Here is a 16,394-nt window from a genome sequence, read left to right on the forward strand (position 1 = left end):
CGATTTTAAAAGACAAAGAGAAAAATATCTATGAGAAGGAGGCCTTCCGGTGTAGCGGCGCCTCTCTGATAACGCACAAAACTTTTTTTTGGGGGGGGGCATTATTCATTTTAATTAAATCTTAAGCGCCGAGTCGGGCTGCAGTAGGCTCAAGATTCACCCCCAACCCTTGGAAAAATAAAAGATCTTGAAGCCCCTCTTGGTCTGGGTGGTTTGGAACTGGCAGGGAAGGGTGGGGGGCTGCGGCTGGATGCCCCGTGTAATAGAGCCAGCCTGTAGGGGGTATTTAACATTTAATTCCCAGCCGGTCCGCCCCTGTTCCCGGACTGACAGTGGGTAATTGGGAAAGAGGACGTTGCTCTTTTGATGGCCCGCGCCGGCCAGTCTCGCCGACGCCACACTGGGTTTGACGTCACGGGCCCAGCCCCAGAGCCAGAAGCACAGAGCAGGGGGGGGGAGGGAAAAGGAGAGGAGGGGGATACCGGGGGAGGGAGGGCCGAGGTCGGCCCCGGGACCCAGGGGGAAGGAAGGGGGAAGGGAGACAGGCCGGAGAGAGGCTGCGGCGCGTGGCCTGAGGCGGAGAGCCTGGCCGCGGGGGTCTGGGCTAGGCCAGGCGCCGGCCTGACCCGCCTCGCCGGCGAATGCAGGCCGGGCTTCCTCCTCCGAGGGAGGGCGGGGGAGGGGAGGGGGCTCGAGGCCCGGCGAAAGGGGGTAAAGGTGGTCCTGAGTCCCCCTCAGCCTTAGCTCGCAAAGCTAATCCTGGCCTCCTGCGGAGACGCCTCAGCGCCCTCCTACAGACCTGAAGGCCCCCCTACCCAGGACCCCGGGCCGGGCCTGGTCTAGCGAGTCCCCTCTTCTCCCCGGGAGCGGCCGGCGGAGCTCCGGTGGAGGAAGAGAGGTGGAGACCTGAGAGGATGCCGCCGCCGCCGCCGCCGCCGCCGCCACCGCTGCAGGGCCCCGGGCTCCTGCAGAGCGCGAGGCCTCCCTCACCAGGGTAAGGGGCTGGCCGAGGTCTGGATGCCTGGGACCCTGGGGGCAAGCATCCCGGAGCCGAGCAGGCGACAGCGCAGCCACCGCCCATCCCCCGCCGCCCGGAGCTGGTACCTGGGCTGTGCGTGGGGCGGCTGGAGCGGGTTGGCCTATCTGAAACGCCAGGCCTCGAGGCGGCTGCTTCAGGCGTCAAGTTGAGCGGGGTGTGTGTGCCCTCTTGGGGAAAGGGTAAGAAATGGAGCCTTACTTTCTCTCCTGGGTTGGGGTAAGCTGGGACCCCCACACACACCCCCCAAACACATGCCCCCCTGTTCAGGTCCCTCCCACCCTCCCTCCCCGGAGCTCAGAAGCTCTCTTCGGATGCAAGTGGGGAACCCAGTCCCGCAAAGGAACCGGAGCCCGCGGTGCAGAGGGGAGGAGCGTACCCCCAGGCTCACCCCTGGGGTCTCAGGACCCAGAGAGCGGAGATCCACGCGGCCAGCGTCACCCACCCGAGCCTGGCGACAGGCGCGTCCAGGCGAGCTCCGCGGGGCCGAGGTGCCGGGAGAGCGGCCCCGGGCGCCCGCGCGCTGCCCACCGAGGGTAACCAGAAAAGCCGAGCCTCGGGGTCGAAGTCATAAAGTTACTAATCCCGCGCAGGGGGAGAGAGCGTGCCTCGGGCCGCCTGGGGCGGTCATTTGAGCGTGTTTACTTAAGGACTTTGCAAGCGGAGCGCGCGCGAAATAGTCGGATTTCCAGCGAGGCAGCAAATATTTGCAGGCGGGAGAAAGAAGCGGAGCCGGGCCGCGCCGCCGCGTCCCTCCCACCGGAGCCGCGGCGCCGGCCTGGGCGGACCCGGCCGCGCAGTTAAAGACAGAAATGAAGCCAGGGACCTGCGGGGCTGGGGGCGGGGAGGGCGCAGAGCCACAGCAAAGGCCAGAAATTGGAGCGCGGCCCCGAGGCTCTGGCGAGCTGGGGCTGGAGGAGAAGTCCCTTCCCATTCCAGCTCGATCAATCTTCCTTGGCTGCGATCGGTCAATAAAAATGGGGTGAACCGACCGCGGTCGCTGTGCGTCTGGGGAGGAAGTGGAGGCCAGAGGTGCCGAGGCCGGCGCCGGCGCCGGCGTCCCGCACCAGCCCGGTTCGCGCGCGGGCGGTCTGCAAGCCTCAGGCCGGCAGCCAGTTCGTCGCCGGGAGCCGAGCGCGGCCCGGCGGGGCCTTTAACTGGGTGTCTCCATTTTTATAGTGGCCATTGTTGGAGCAATTAGCGAGAGACAATAAGCGCCAAGAGGCGTTTAATTCGATTCCATGCGCCGGCTGCGGCCGGGACTAGGGCGCTCTGGAAGAAGTGGTTGGCCCGGGAGGGAAGACCTGGTTAAGTGTCGGATCCCTGCCTTGCCGGTTTTGTCTTAGGGGTGGGAGTTCTCAAGGGGCAAGCTGAAAGCGGGGTGAGAGCAACCAGGTCCTGGTCCTGGTCCTGGACGGGGTGGAAACCCGCCCTGGGCCTCGCTAGCCGCGCGGGGCGCCCCCGGAACCGCCGCGCCTGCAGGCAGCAGGCGTCCGAGCTGCGGCCACCGCGCGGGTCCCCAGTGCCTGTTAGAGAGAGAAAAGCAGAGAGGACAGGGACGTGGAAACCGGCCTCCTTCCCTCTTAGCCCTGGGTCCCACACCTCGATCACCCGAACTGTCCCAATTTCCTTTCCCATTGGGGGAGGAGGGGCAAAGGAGAGAACTCCCTTCTGGCGCGTACACACCTCCCTCTCCACTGAGCCAGCCTCGCTACCCCCTCCTCTGCCTCGGCCCTCGGATTATGTTACCGTGGCCGGGCGAGGATTTTTACTGGCTACGAGAATAGCACAGGTAAAGCTGTATAAACAGCTCGCTGGCAGCAGGGCGAGAGGGTTACGCCGGGGACACGGCCGGAGGCGCCACCGCCAGGCCCCGGCTGCGCGGGCGAAACGGCGGGGGAGCCCGCTCGGGCGCGGCGTCCCGGCACAGCGCAGGCTACACACATATTCTACTATATCTGTGCAGTTCCCACCCAAGCCCCCTTTCTCTTTCCCGCATGAGTTGAAATGCAGAAAGTGGAGAGCGGAATCACAAGCTGAGGAGAGAGAAGCAGGCAGTGGGCAGTGCTGACTGTTCTGTTCAAAGGAAATACAGCGAGCAGGGAACTTGGGGGGGACGCAGAATAAAGGGGACCCCAAAGTTCACAGTCAAAGGGAAGATGCTAGAGGTGGTAACGGCAAGGGGGAAACCCGCGGGAACTCAGGCGAAAAGTGCTCTCGGCACGCGCCCAGACCCTCCCGTCTCCCACGCCCACCCGCCCAGGCCCAGGGTCTACCTGCCCTGGAAAATGAGGCAGCACTTTTGGGGGTGGTATGTGGTTTGATTTCCTATTTTTTCTTTTTCTGCTTATTCACCTATCACCGGTTAAAACTCGGAAGGAAACCCGCTCGGGCCAGGAGGAGCGGCGAGAGACATCGGAGAGGAGATGCCCTCGGAGATTAACCCCTCCCAATCCGCCCCTACCGCCCGGCCGGGCCCTCCAGCTTCAAGGGATCCTGGCCCTCCCTCTGTCGCTACCCTCTTCTCCCCCGTAGAGAAAAACCCTGATGGTAACGAGATAAAAATTGGGTAGGTAAGGGTGTAGCGGAAAGGGGGAGGGGGAGGGAGACGACAGGGGATTTCTGTTTTCGAGTTTAACAATGCACATGTCAGAGGGTTGGCCATGGGGGGAGCCCCGGGGTTGGATAGGGAGAAAGATTTCCCCTTGAGGGCCAGTTGAAAGGAATGCGAGTCACCCTGGAGGAAGGGGGCCCCTCCGAGCTCTCCCTCATTCCTGGCTTTGGGCGTCTGGGGGACAGGTGGAGCCGAGAGAGAAGGGAAGGGATGGAGGTGCTCCAGCGGATCCCCGCGGCGTCTCCGCGGCCACAGGCCATCTGTCCCGCCCCAGCGGCACCACTGTCGTAGCAAGCCGCTAGCGGCGCCTCACCCCAGGCTCTTGTCCTTGGGGGGGCCTCAGGCCTCACCGCTGAAGCCTCCGGGACGCCCAGGGAAGGGAGCGGCCACCGCAGCCAGGAAAGGAGTCAGCAGTGCGGGGTTCACCACGTGAACAACAGGCCCTCGCGTTTTGGGGGCAGGAGGGGTTTACGTGGGGCACCGGCTCCACTCTCCCCTAGACTCCCAGCGCCCCCGGTTTGTCGCCCGCCACCTCACCGCCGCGCATCTCTAGAGGCCCCAGGCCAGCCCCGAGCCCCAGCGCTCGCCAAGGCCGACTCTCCGCCAGCCACTTCATTTTGGCATGTCAGGATAAGGAGAGCTTTCTCTTGGGGCTACTGTGTTTTTACTTCTCTAGATTAGCCTGAAAAACTGGGGTGTCGATTGCTGGACAATGACAGTGAGCTTCGAGGGCAGGGGACTTCACGACCGGGAGAGGGAAATGGGGGAAGGTAATTCCGTTCCGATCAGCAGACAGCAGAGGCACGAAGTGTTTGTGTCTTCCTTTGGACACGCTGGAGAGCGCACGGTAAAATCTGTGGATCTGCCCGGCTCGCAGGCGCCCACGGTTCGCCCTTCCCTCCCTCCAGGACTGCGCCCGGCCGCCGCCTCTCCCCGGCGGCCCCGGCTCGCGCCCGGCTCTCCGCCGCCTGCCACCTCGCGGACCCCAAGCAATTTGTTATATAAAACAAAACAGCAACCACACACGTGTGTCTGCACACCCGCAGCGACGCACACCCAGGGAGAGCTCCGCTCGAAAGCCCTGGGCCACGTTTCTTTCTCCTCCTTCCAACCGCCGCACCCCGTCACCACCCCTAGTCCCGGCTGCCCAACGGTCAGGAACAAAAAGCGGGGTTCGGACTCCAGATCCGGGGCTTCCTTGGCCCGCTCGCTCGGTTACTCCCAACATTAAGAAAAAGAGGTGATCAGAAATATTTGGTTCGCACACAAAGACACACCACAGAAGGAATGCACTTTTCTGTGCGAAAGGGCTGGAACACCAAGAAGGAGACCACACCTGAGCGCAGCCGAAATGGTTAGAATAACCGGCTGCCAGAGAGCACTGGGCCTTCGGGCTCTGCCCCCACTACCTTATCTGCATCTCTAATTCCCTGCTACCTCCCGCGGTTCCTGGTACAAATTGCCTTAACCTTCAGGAGAGGGGTCCTCAGCCACCCGGCTCCCGCGTACCTGCCCTTTTCCCAGGCCTCTCAGGAGTCCACCCAGGGGCGCCCACTCCCACCCCTTCACTGCATGCCACGACTCACCCCCATCTCCTGTATCCTTGGCAAAAAGGGAGGATGAACATAGCAAATAAAGCAAAATGCATCTTCCTCTGTCTCCGGGCTTTTGGCAGGAAAGACCAACCCCGATCCTGATTCGCGGGGGTGGGGGGGGGGGAGGGCAGGGTGGGTGGAGATTCTGTGTAGAAGGGAGGGGGGCCCGTGGGGTGCGGGGCTTGTGTAGGGAGCACCACTCACCCGGTTCCTCAGACCCCAGCTGCCTTCTCCAGCCAGGAACTTTAGGCCTGGCAGAGCTACTGCTGGGAGCTGGGCCTCCTGCCTGGTCCCAGGCAAAATCTATATGGGAGCCTCTAAGACCCTGGGTCTACACCCACCTGGGTCTTGGTTTGTCTGACCTGGATGCCATATCCCACCCCAGATTCAAATGGGCAGCAAGTCCTTCCCTCAGAATCACACATTTTAAAGGTTTAATGGTAAGCCCCCTCCTCACAACCAGCCACTGGGGCCCTGCAAGCATCTCCTATCCAGGACTCCACCTCGATTGACTCTACCAGTCTCACTGGGACCCCCTGCCCCAAGCCTGTCACACAACCAACAGCCCCCCCACACACACACACCTTTTCTACCACAACCGCTAAGGGATGGGAGGGCTGCAAATGTTACTTTATTATTGTCTGTCCCTTTAAACTTCTTCATCCTCCACCCACAATCCCAGTGCCCTGGTGAATGTGGGTGACAGAGGAAGAGAAAAGCACAGGTGAACCGGGAACCAAGCAGAGGAGAGATGCTCCGGGTTAGACTCCTTTCCGTCCCCTGCCCTGGACAGACTCACTCCTGTCCGCTTCCTCAAAGCACCCAGCTGTGTCTGAGAGGAAGGAGAGGTGAATAAAAACAACTCACCTACTCAGAGTCACTCAACTTCCCTTGCATTTTAACGTTATCTGTCTTTGTTGGGAACTGCTTCTGATTGAGTGACTTCTTGGAGGTCTGTTGGTCCAATGTCCCGGGAGAAAGTAGAGTTCTTATTTCCTCTCCCCCTCCCACTCCCCAGGACCCTGGACACCCTCCCTCCCAGGCTGCGGTTTTCTCACCCACCTCAGGGTGCTCCTGGAAGCAAAGGCGCCTGCCAGCCACCAGCATCCCCAAGGGATGCCAGATGTCCACACATCTGGGCTCCAACTTTCAACCCACAGTGCACAGCTGTTTCTTTAATTATATGCAGAGACAATGAGCCCAAACAGTCACTTGTAGGCAGAGGGAAATAAACATGAAATTGACACTGGACCCTGCAGCCACCTTGGGGAGAAGGCTGAGATGCGCCTTCAAACTGGTTCTATTCCCCAACCCTCTGCCCTCCCTGAAGTGGAAAATGTATGTCCAGCCCTTCCCAAGCATTCCCACCATCTCTTATTTTTCTGTTTAGTTTTTCTTTGCATGCCTAGTTCTACTGGCTCTTTCCTCCAAACAAGGACATACACACACACACACACCACGCGCGCCCAAGGTCATTGCAGAAAGCCAAAGATTTCCACGGACCAGAGAGAACAATAAGGACTGGGGTCTAGTTCACTTTCTTCCAGGGGCAGCTGTCTCTCTGGAGTGGAGACCTCCTCTTAATTTTCTCCACGTGGGGCAGGGAAAGCCATTGCAGAGTTAGAGACAGAAGATAGTGATATTCACTGACCTGGGTAGCCTGCTCTCGGCGGCCAGCTGTTTTTTATTTTTTTCCTGACTTGCTGGAGGTCTGAAGGCAGAAATGACAGGCAGACTTAGCCACTGTTGTCGCCGCTGCGGTCCTCACCGCCCCAGCTGCTTACGGCATCTCACGCGGGCTTCCAGCGAGAAGTAAAACCTGGGTGATGTGCATCCTTCCTAGGAACACCCTCCCCCGCCTTCTGCTCACTGTAGAGAGTGGAGCTCTTCCGGGTTGCGAAGGGGGAAAGGGAGGGAGGGAGGGAGGGAGGAAGACTGAGGGAGGAATGAATTTCACCCCTTTTTGCAAACAGGCAAACCGCACGTCAGGAGTGTGTGACACTGGCAGAGTTCAGGGATGGGGAAAGACTGCCTGAAATGTGACCAAGCCCCTGGCACCTACAAAGTCCACTGTCTCTAGCAGGGCTGGAATTAACACTATAAATGTCACCAGTAATGTTGACTGGGTCATTAGCTACCATAGATGTAAAAGCTCTTGCAAAGTTTCCCTCCCATTTTGGGAGGAAGTGGAGACCCAGTGGGAGCATCTAGAGGTAAAACTCTCGGCCACCATTAGCAGGGTCTCTGCCCCTCAGGTCCTCCCCCGCCATCTGACTGTTCCACCCGTTTCTGTATATGCTGACGCTTCAAAAATGAATACACGCTACCTTCCGGTACTTGCAACCATAGCTGGCCAGTGAAATTTAGGAAAAGTAGGGTGGCCAGTGACAGCTCTGGGCTTGCTCGCTACTCTTTGGCTCTCCTCATGGTCACCATAAAAACATTTGGAGGTAGCGATACCTGTGCACCCACTAAGTAGAGGTTTTGGGATGGGCTCTCTAGGGTTCCCAAGCTCTTTCAAGAAGACTTCTAGGGGAAATTAACCTTCTAGGAGAGCGAGATAAGGGAGCAAGAATGAGAGGTCACTCTGAAGATAAAATGTCAGAAAGAAAATGATCTTATTAGTCTACCCACTGGACCCAACAAACTCCAGCTCTCCCCTTCGAAACCCCCCTCTCCTGTACCATCCCTACTTCTGCTGGTGGGAGGTCAAAATAATTCAAGGAGGGACTCTGCCATGAATAAATTTGGCAAGAGTAAAATGAAACTCCATAAACTTTGGGGTAGAAAGGTCAGCATCCATTTGTTTTGACAGGTAGAGTTTTCCCTTCACAATATTTATACAATAAGAATATGGAGACTGACTTTAAAAATAAATCAATCTTCGGGGAGAAATAAAATGTGTCCAACGCTGGACCAGGAAGTCAACAAGTTTCTTGTGCTGGAACCAGTTCGGTAGGAAGGAGTGGCCCGATTTAATGGTGCCAAGCGTTCAGGGGTGGTTGTCCCTTGGGGGGGAGGACGAGGCCATTGGTCAGCAGGGTCAGAGTGAGTGGGCAGAGGTGGGGCGGGGACGCGGAGGGAAGTGGGGGAGGGTCGAGGAGAGCAGGTACCCAGCGCTGCCCAGGTGGCGGGCATCCAGATCGGGGATGGGTTGCTGCTCCCGCCCTGGAGCCCAGCCTGCCTGCAGCCGCTCAAGGCCCCTGAACTCAGACACAGCACCGACGGCTTTGCGCCCCGCTCAGCATCCTCCGGGTCCAGGTTTAAGCCGAGAGCCGCCGGAGAAACGGTCTTATATCGTTTGCCGACCTGGCCAGGAGAGGAAAGGGGGTCTCCCTGCCCCTGAGGAAGCCCCAAAGTCCACCTCGCGTCCCGACTCAGACCCTCCTCTAACCTGCTGCCCTCTGCCCCCGCCTTCCGCCACCAAGTGGCAGAGTCAAGTTCTTCGGCGCCAGGGCCCAGAGTCCGCAGGGCCGCGCGTTTCGAGATCGCTGGGGAGAAGATCACTCTTTTGACAGTTTTCCCCCAACCTGTTGCCCTGGCGCATCTCGGGGAGCTGTGGGCTGTGCCGGGAGGGCCGCAAAGGGTTGGGCCGCGGGGATTCCGGGCCCTTCGGGGTCCCTAGGCCACCTCGCTCCTCCTCGCTCGCTGCCTCGTGGAGAGTAGGACCCCGGGGCCCAGGAGGGGTCATCCATCAATCACCCAGATGGCGGTAGTTGTCTCCTTAAACTGGATATTAGCACTACCCCCGCCTCGTGGTCCACCAGGCCCGCAGGGCCATTTGCCTCTTTCTCCAGCTGCCCTCCGGCTTCTGGGCCCTTTGGAAGTTCCCATCCCTCTCCCACTCCCCCTTCTCCCTCCCCCACCACAGAGTCACCTCCAACCTGAAAGCCCTTTACCCGTAGAATCAGGATCCTGCCCTGCACCCCCCGGAACCCCAGGCCGGCTCCCTCTCCGCCACCCCTCCCACCCCCACCCTCGCCACCCTGTCCCCAGCGCGCGCCCGCGACCCTCCGCCCGGTTCCGGCCGGTCTGGCGGCCCCTGTCCCCGTTCCTTTTCTGCTGACGCGGGCACTTGCTTGTCTCTGGGTCTAAAGTGACTCTTTGGTAAGGGACTGAGAAATCTGATCGCGTGCACACCGCTCCCCCATCGCCCAATTCTACCTTTAGTAAAGGAAGGCTTAGTTTAAGGAAATTCGACTGCCAAAGACACTCGGGCTTAAAAAAAAAAAATCCAAAGGACTTAATTAAAATATAACTGATTTTGAATTTAATGGCCAGAAAGGGGCAAGATTCAGAGAAGAAATGCCAGCTGCGCATTTCTTGTTACCTTGATGGACTTAGTGGTGGAAAGTGCTGCTAATTAGGGTCCAGGGGTGAATTATTCCAGGAGGGTTGGGGGAGACTTGATGTGGGGGGGAGGGGGGGAGGAAAGGAGAGAATTTATCCTGAGAAGTAAACAAAGTGAAGGAAAGACGCTGGTCGCTTAGGCAGACGGGCCAAAGATTTATTCGAGATTCGCGGACACCGGCTCATGCACACGGTAAAGACGTTGCTTTTATGAAGCTACAAGTCGCTTTCTGAATTTTAAAAGCTACCACCCTGGCTCGCTGATTCATGGTTCAGGTCTCTGCGCGTGTGTGTGCGTGTGTGTACTTGCGCGTGAGAGACAGCAAAAAAAGACCCTCTCTTATTCGGGGGCGACTATGTTAAACGCCGAGGGGCCACGGATTCCAGGGTGCTCAGAGCTGCCCCGTCCTAACAAGTCCGGGGGGAAGAGGGTGACTTCACCCCCAAGGTTTCAGGACTCTCCAGTGAGCCTTTTCATTGAGGAATCCTTGCTTGGTGAGCGCCTGGCGCACCAGTGCCAGAAGGCAGGGACCCAGCTCCCCACCACATACAGAGGACACTCAGGTGCGGCTCACCTGTTCCCGCACCCCTGACTCTCCCCATCCCCGCCCCCAGCACCAACCACCGGCCTTTTAATCCCTCAACCCTGGGCAGGCGATCCTCCTTCCCCGGGTTGGATTCAGAGGCTGAACCACGTAGAGAACTGTTCTGAGGCTCCAGGGCCTGGGGACTGAGCTGGGTTTGGGTTCTTCCTGGAGGCAATCACACCATCCTAATTGGCACCAGCACCGACTGCTTTCAATCCCGTGGTGCGTCGGACCGCAGTCCCACGAGCTAAGGCGTTTGATTGGATTTTAACTCTAAAGGGAAGTCGCTGGGCATGTGAGGTAGAAGATGGATCAGTAAATGACTAACAGATAATAATAGAAACACTGTGTCCCTGGATCTCTGCGATGGCCGCGCAGATAGGAACTTCACCTGTTGGATAAAGAAAAAGGAGACCCCGTCGGAAGAAATAATCGCTGGCAGAATCTCCAATCTTACTAAGAATGTGCTGCCCCTTAGAGCTGTTCTAAGCAGGGCTGGTGGGGGGGGGGGGCATATATTTATTCTTCCGGGTTTCCCACATCCCGTTTGTTTTCCGTAAAACACAGGTAATATTTTTTTCTCCTGTGCATCGGTCTACAGCATCATTCCTTTTGTCCATTTTTCTACCATCCTTTATATACCCTCAGATTGGCTTAGTTCGTCTAAGTTCACTCTCTGCCAGTCGAAAACGCCCACTCAGATTAGCCCTGGTTTAAAAGTTCCAATCTTTCAAGCACACTCACTGAGATTTATTTTATTATAAATGTGTAGGGTGGGTGGGGTGTTGAGAGGGAGTAAACGGCCCTCTAGGGTGGGGACAGTTCTTTCATTTTCTTTTTGTTTTTTTCTTTTTAACAGAACATTTTTATTAAACTCGAGTTTCTGGTCTGGTACTTTGCCTGTGTTTCTCTAACCAAAACTGCGGGGCGGGGGGCTGGGGGGTGCTGGGTGGTGTGGAACCATGGATGTCTCAAATGAAAGTTTCACAAAGCAATGACTGGAAATTAAAAAAAAAAAAATCAGACCTATTCCACCCAGGCGCCCTAAATAAGTAGCCCCGTTTGCAAATTCCTATCAATTATTACGTGATGGGAAAAAAATCCTATCTGAAAATAAAGCACGTGGACGTGGAGAATTTTAATTAAATCTTACTGTGGATATAATAACATGGAAGTGATTTTTCATTCGGCGCTTGCCTGCTCACCAGTGTTTTATGGCGTTTTCTTGCCTCTGACTTTATTTTAAAATATTAGACGAGGTGGAGAATTATAAACGACTCTTTCCTTATCTGTACTGCTCACATATCCAGGATCAGAGGAGCTGATTAAGAAAGAAGTCAGAGGCAACGTTGGATTCATAATGATTTGGAATAATGAATCCTTATCTCCGCTCTCCAGATTATCTGCCTTTCAGCTCCCGATGTTTTGTTACATGGGATAATTTATTGCATCTAACACATCACAATGAATCTGATGGTAGAAAGTGATGGCCAACGTTGTGAAAGGGGGCCCTTATTTTTTATCCCGGGGCAATGAAACTGCTTTTGGCAGTTTTTAATTGGGAAAATATAAGGTAGATCTGATAAAAAAAAAAAAAAGAGCTGGGTATAATCTTGCCTGCTCCTGCTTTACCGCTCTGCTCTTTAATTAGTGTGTCAATTTCAGGCTGAAATTAACAAGATCGACCTGAAACCGGCGCTTAGTTTCTCCCCAGCACCAAGATCCCAATTTTTAACGTGATTTATTTTTATGAAAAAAGAGATAATTAATCATAAACACTGACGAAAGCACAGAGCCAAGTTGAGATAAAATGCCATTTGCATCTTTATATAGAAAGATACCAATAATGGTAATTTTTCTGAGATTTCTTCTCTCCTCACCATCTCCTGCCCCAACACAGCTCCCATCCTGCCCGCTGCCCACTCCAGCCCCATTCCAAGTACACAAGAAAAAAAAATCAATTCCAGGTTCCTCTTTGGTATTCATTGCTCTCTTTTTTAAAGTGTATATATATTTATATATATTCAGCTCCTCTGGCTTTGTCTATTAACACATGCAGAATTGTACAGGTTTCCTTCCCCCAGAGCAGAGTGGTGGGTGGATCCGCCTGTTCTCCCAGAGCCCCCCACCCACCTACCCTCATCATCTTCCCTCCTTTAGAGTTAGAGAGAAGAGGACACACATCTCATTTAATGGTTAATTAGTTACAATAATTGGCATTTTTGTTTCTTTTGTCTTTTGCCCTAACGCCCATGGAACAAAAGTCATCTAAACGCAACAGGCTTTCCTCTCTGCCTCTTTCAGGATGGATTTCAGACTCCAAGGCTACACCTGAGGTCCCCGCCCTACCCCTGACAGCACTAGCCACCTCCTGGCTTCAGGAAGTAGAAGGGGCAGGAGTCACTAGTAATTTGTTCTTTAAGCTTTTTGTGCCTGTTGATTACTTCCTTGTTGCTTGGATTAAACAATTGTTGCAAATCTGCAAACCAGTGAAAGGCGATTCATACATATTCGCTCTCCAATTGTTCCTCCTGACGTCAGATCATAATTTCTTGGTAATTGGATGGCTTGCACCAAAATAATGCTCATCTGACATTCTCTACATTTCCTCTAGGTTGTAGTAGACTTTGTACTGGGAGGGGGAAGGAGGACTTGATTCTTTTTTTAAGAATTCTTTTCTGTTCACTATAGTTTCTATTATCTCCCTTCCTCCCCTAAGCTTAAGAACATTAACTTATGAAGTGTAAAGATATAGAGTTTGTTTCCTGGGAATATAATTTCCCAGGCAGTTTTTGAGTAAGTTGAAGAAAGTTGAATACAGGCCGGTAAAGATGGAGGAAATGGGGTAACATTTGGGGCGGAAGCAAGGGTGAGGGTCTATAGAGCCAGATCTACTTTCCTCCCTTTGCTTAGATCTGCAAAGAGTCCCACTTGGTCACTTCTACCCATCTTGCAGCCTCTCCTGAGGCCACCGTAGGTTCCCAGCCACCTGGAGTTCAAGCCTCCACTCCCAATCCTGCCCTCACTCTCTCAAGACAAGTAGGCAGCCAAATCATTACAGATTTTAAAAGCTTGAATCTTGATTATAAAACTATTTCAGGTTTTAGGGGGTGGTCGAGAGAGAGAGAGAGAGAGAGAGAGAGAGAGAGAGACCTGATTTTCTGGGATATTTTCTCTTTCTGTTCACTTTGGCCTTAGTTCAGTGGACTGAAGACGTCTAGTTCCAATTCTGGGTCCAATATTGTAGGACTTGTCTCTCCTTCTCGTTTCTCTCCCTTCCCGCCTCCTTTTCATCCCTTCCCCCTCTCCCTTTTCCTCTCTTTTCCCGCTCTTTAGGACACATCACTCCAAGAATTTCAAGTATCAATTATAAGTAATATTAATTTCTCAGCCCCAACCGGCGAAGAGCAGATGATCTGATAGGAGTATAAAAACGGTGCTTCCCTAGATGAAACAGACCAATGGAGCCTGCTGGGCCAATTCCCATGCCCAGATGAACATTCAATTTTCCGGCATTATCTCCACACTTAAACTCGCTTTCTCCATTTCTGTGCCAAGATAAATTTGCATAATATTTGCAGCTGTAATTAGTTGATGAGCATCTCCTAGCCTCCCCCTTTTGTTTCTCTCTGCATTTGGTCTTCCATTGATGCCACGTTTGATCTTTAATATTACAGGATTCCCGATAGAGGATTGCATATCTTATCTTCTCAGCTCCAAAATCTTTTAAGAAGGAGAGGAGGGAGAAGGGGAGAGAGGGATGCGGGGGGGGGGGGGGGGAGGGTGAGTGAGGCGAATAAAGCCTCACTAATCAGAGTTTGAAAAGGTTATGATGGCAGAAGGTATAGGTAGTGACAGAACAAATAAGAGAAATGGAGAATTATAATGGGGAGGGGGTGGGAGGGGTAAGACGAGCCTCTGGAAATGGGGGAGTCTGGAATGAATGGGTTTATTTAGAGAATTAGGGGGTGGGGTAGGGGGGGATTGGGCTGAGATCTGGAACGTGGATGGGCTGGGGGAGTGCCGTTGGCACCCAGCCTCAACTGTGTGGCCCTTCCTCCCTTTCTGGGCAGCCGGTCATTGCCGGGTCGGGGTCCGAATAAGATGCTCTGTTGGGTTGCTCCCTTCAAGCAGAAACTGCAAGTTTTGAAACCAGGCGACTCCCTTATCTGGTCATCTGTTTGCCTCTGTTAATAGAGGCCACAGCGCTCCTGAATTTCTAATATGCCACCAACACTTTATTCCCTCCAGCGCTGTTTAAAAGAAATGAAAGGCCAAAAACATTTTTTTTTAAAAAAAGGAAAAGAAAAAAGATACAAGGGACTACAGGAGACGAGGAGTCCGTCGCACTGAATAGTGTCGCCTCCAGAAGTGGAGCGAAACCAGAAAAGTGGCCCCTTGCCTCGCCTGGGTTGTTATTGTTGTGTTAGTTTTCCCCAAATCGGGAGTCTTCTGACTTGGGTGGCGGCGGGGCCGGGAGGGAAGGCGGATTAGAGGAGCCACTGGTTGAATTAGTATTTGTGGGAATCCGGAGGGGAGAGAGAGAAAGGAAAGGAAAGAGGCAGAAGGAGGAAAAAAAGAAGACAAGAAAGAGTCGATTTCCATGCCAATCATCGGAACAAATAGCTAACATTTAACGTTTACACCCGCACTGGCGGCGCCCTGGCGCTCCGAGGACCTGGAGCCGGGCTAAAATGTCCCGAAAGCCTTTGGAGAAAACGAGTTTCCAGCTATCAGGTTCTCCCCGTCCCCCCCTTCCGTAAGGCTTCGGTTTCAGGCTGGAGTTGTCCAATGTCTGCGTCGCTGCTCCAAGCCCCTAAATGAGTGTCAAGGAGGCAAATATCAAATAGCGCCGGGGTCAAGGCGATTTAGTTAACCGCGCAGGGCGCTCGGGACTTGAAAATCGTGTGGGACTCGCGGGGGAGTAAGGCGGAGGGAAGGCCAGTGAATGAATGATGCATGAATGAATGAATGAATGAGGAATGAACACCCAGACACACGTGGGCTGAGAGCGCCTCCACGCACCTCCTCGGCCCCCGCGGGGCAAAGCAAGGCTCTCAGTTGGAGGAAAGTTCCTTAAAACTTTTATTTTTATATAATGAGGCCAATTTTCTAAAGCGAAGTTAAGAAATTGGGCGCTTCTCCAGCGCTTCAACGGGTACCTTTTGTCATTGTATTGCCTCAAGGCTTCAGTTTCCCCACCTGCTAATTGAGGGGGTAGGACCAGAGGATGGCCAAGGTCCCTTCTTCTTGCGGAAAAAGCAGGCTGCGGGCCCAGAGCGGTTTATAAGGAGGGGGACGTCCTCGAGGTCACCAGGTCTGCAGCCGCAATGCGCCCTGGGGACCCCGGTACCCACCCCCCCCATCTGGGCCACAGGCGCTGGCCGGACTTCCAGCAGCGAGAGCTTCAAACTCCCCCAGTACAGCCTGCAGGGTTATCTCCCCCACCCCACCCCACCCCACCCCCGGCACCCCTGCCCCGCCCCGGGCTTGGCCTCCAGGAGCAACGGCGGTTATTCTCGATTGTTCTCGGGGTCTCCGTCTAGGGAAGTCCCGCGTGCCCTGCTCCAGCCCACCCAGACTCTTTAGGAGCCCTCTCTCCCGCAGTCTTGTGCCTCTCAAGTGTTTCCCAAAGAGAGCATCCTCTTTTTGGGAGGGGAGGGGGTGCGGATTGAGGTTTCCTTCAAAATTCCCGACTCCAGAGCCAGAGCGGAAGCCCAAGCGGACGCAGCCTTTGGGCGCAAAGCGGAGCTGCAGGCGCACCGCGCGCGGGGTTAGAAATCGATTACCCAAGGCCGCTCCTTAGGACTTCACGGTGTCTTTCTTTCTTTTTTTTTTTTTTTTAATTTTTGAGACCCAGGTCCCTGTGCGCAAGCAAGGTGGGGGGTTGTGTTTGCACGCGCGCTGATCTGCGTGCGTGGGTGTCTCAGCCGCCAGCCTCAGGAGCTGGGGGGTTGGGGGTGGGAGCTGAGGGCTGGCGGCTACCGGGCGGGTCGGGGGGGTGGGGTGGGGTGGTGTGTGCACCAGACTCGACGATTCATTTCGCCGAACGCTGCGATGCCGTCGGCATCCTGCAAGAGGCTGCTTCGGAGGCTGCCGCTCAGGCTCCAGGACCGTGAGCCAGGTCCGCACTGTCTTTCCTGCCCTGCCCCTCCCAGCCCCCCGCTCCCCACCTCTGCCTCCTCGGGCGCAGCTCGGGGTCCGTCCGAGGC

At 55.2% G+C, this 16,394-nt stretch overlaps 1 protein-coding gene across 2 annotated transcripts in view; it reads right to left on the reverse strand.

Moving 5' to 3' along the window:
• Positions 1–7,044, reverse strand: part of GATA3 (GATA binding protein 3) — a 29,826-nt gene extending 22,782 nt beyond the window's left edge. The window contains exon 1 of one of the 2 annotated variants that reach the window (XM_032623033.1): positions 6,897–7,044. The gene's annotated coding sequence lies outside the window, so the exon portion shown is untranslated. Of the gene's footprint in view, positions 1–5,236; positions 5,298–6,896 lie in introns of those variants that run through there. The other variant, XM_032623035.1, reaches the window with a different exon arrangement.
• Positions 7,045–16,394: the final 9,350 nt, after the last annotated feature.

This window comes from Phocoena sinus, chromosome 2, assembly GCF_008692025.1.
Source record: "Phocoena sinus isolate mPhoSin1 chromosome 2, mPhoSin1.pri, whole genome shotgun sequence".
Lineage (NCBI taxonomy): Eukaryota > Metazoa > Chordata > Mammalia > Artiodactyla > Phocoenidae > Phocoena > Phocoena sinus.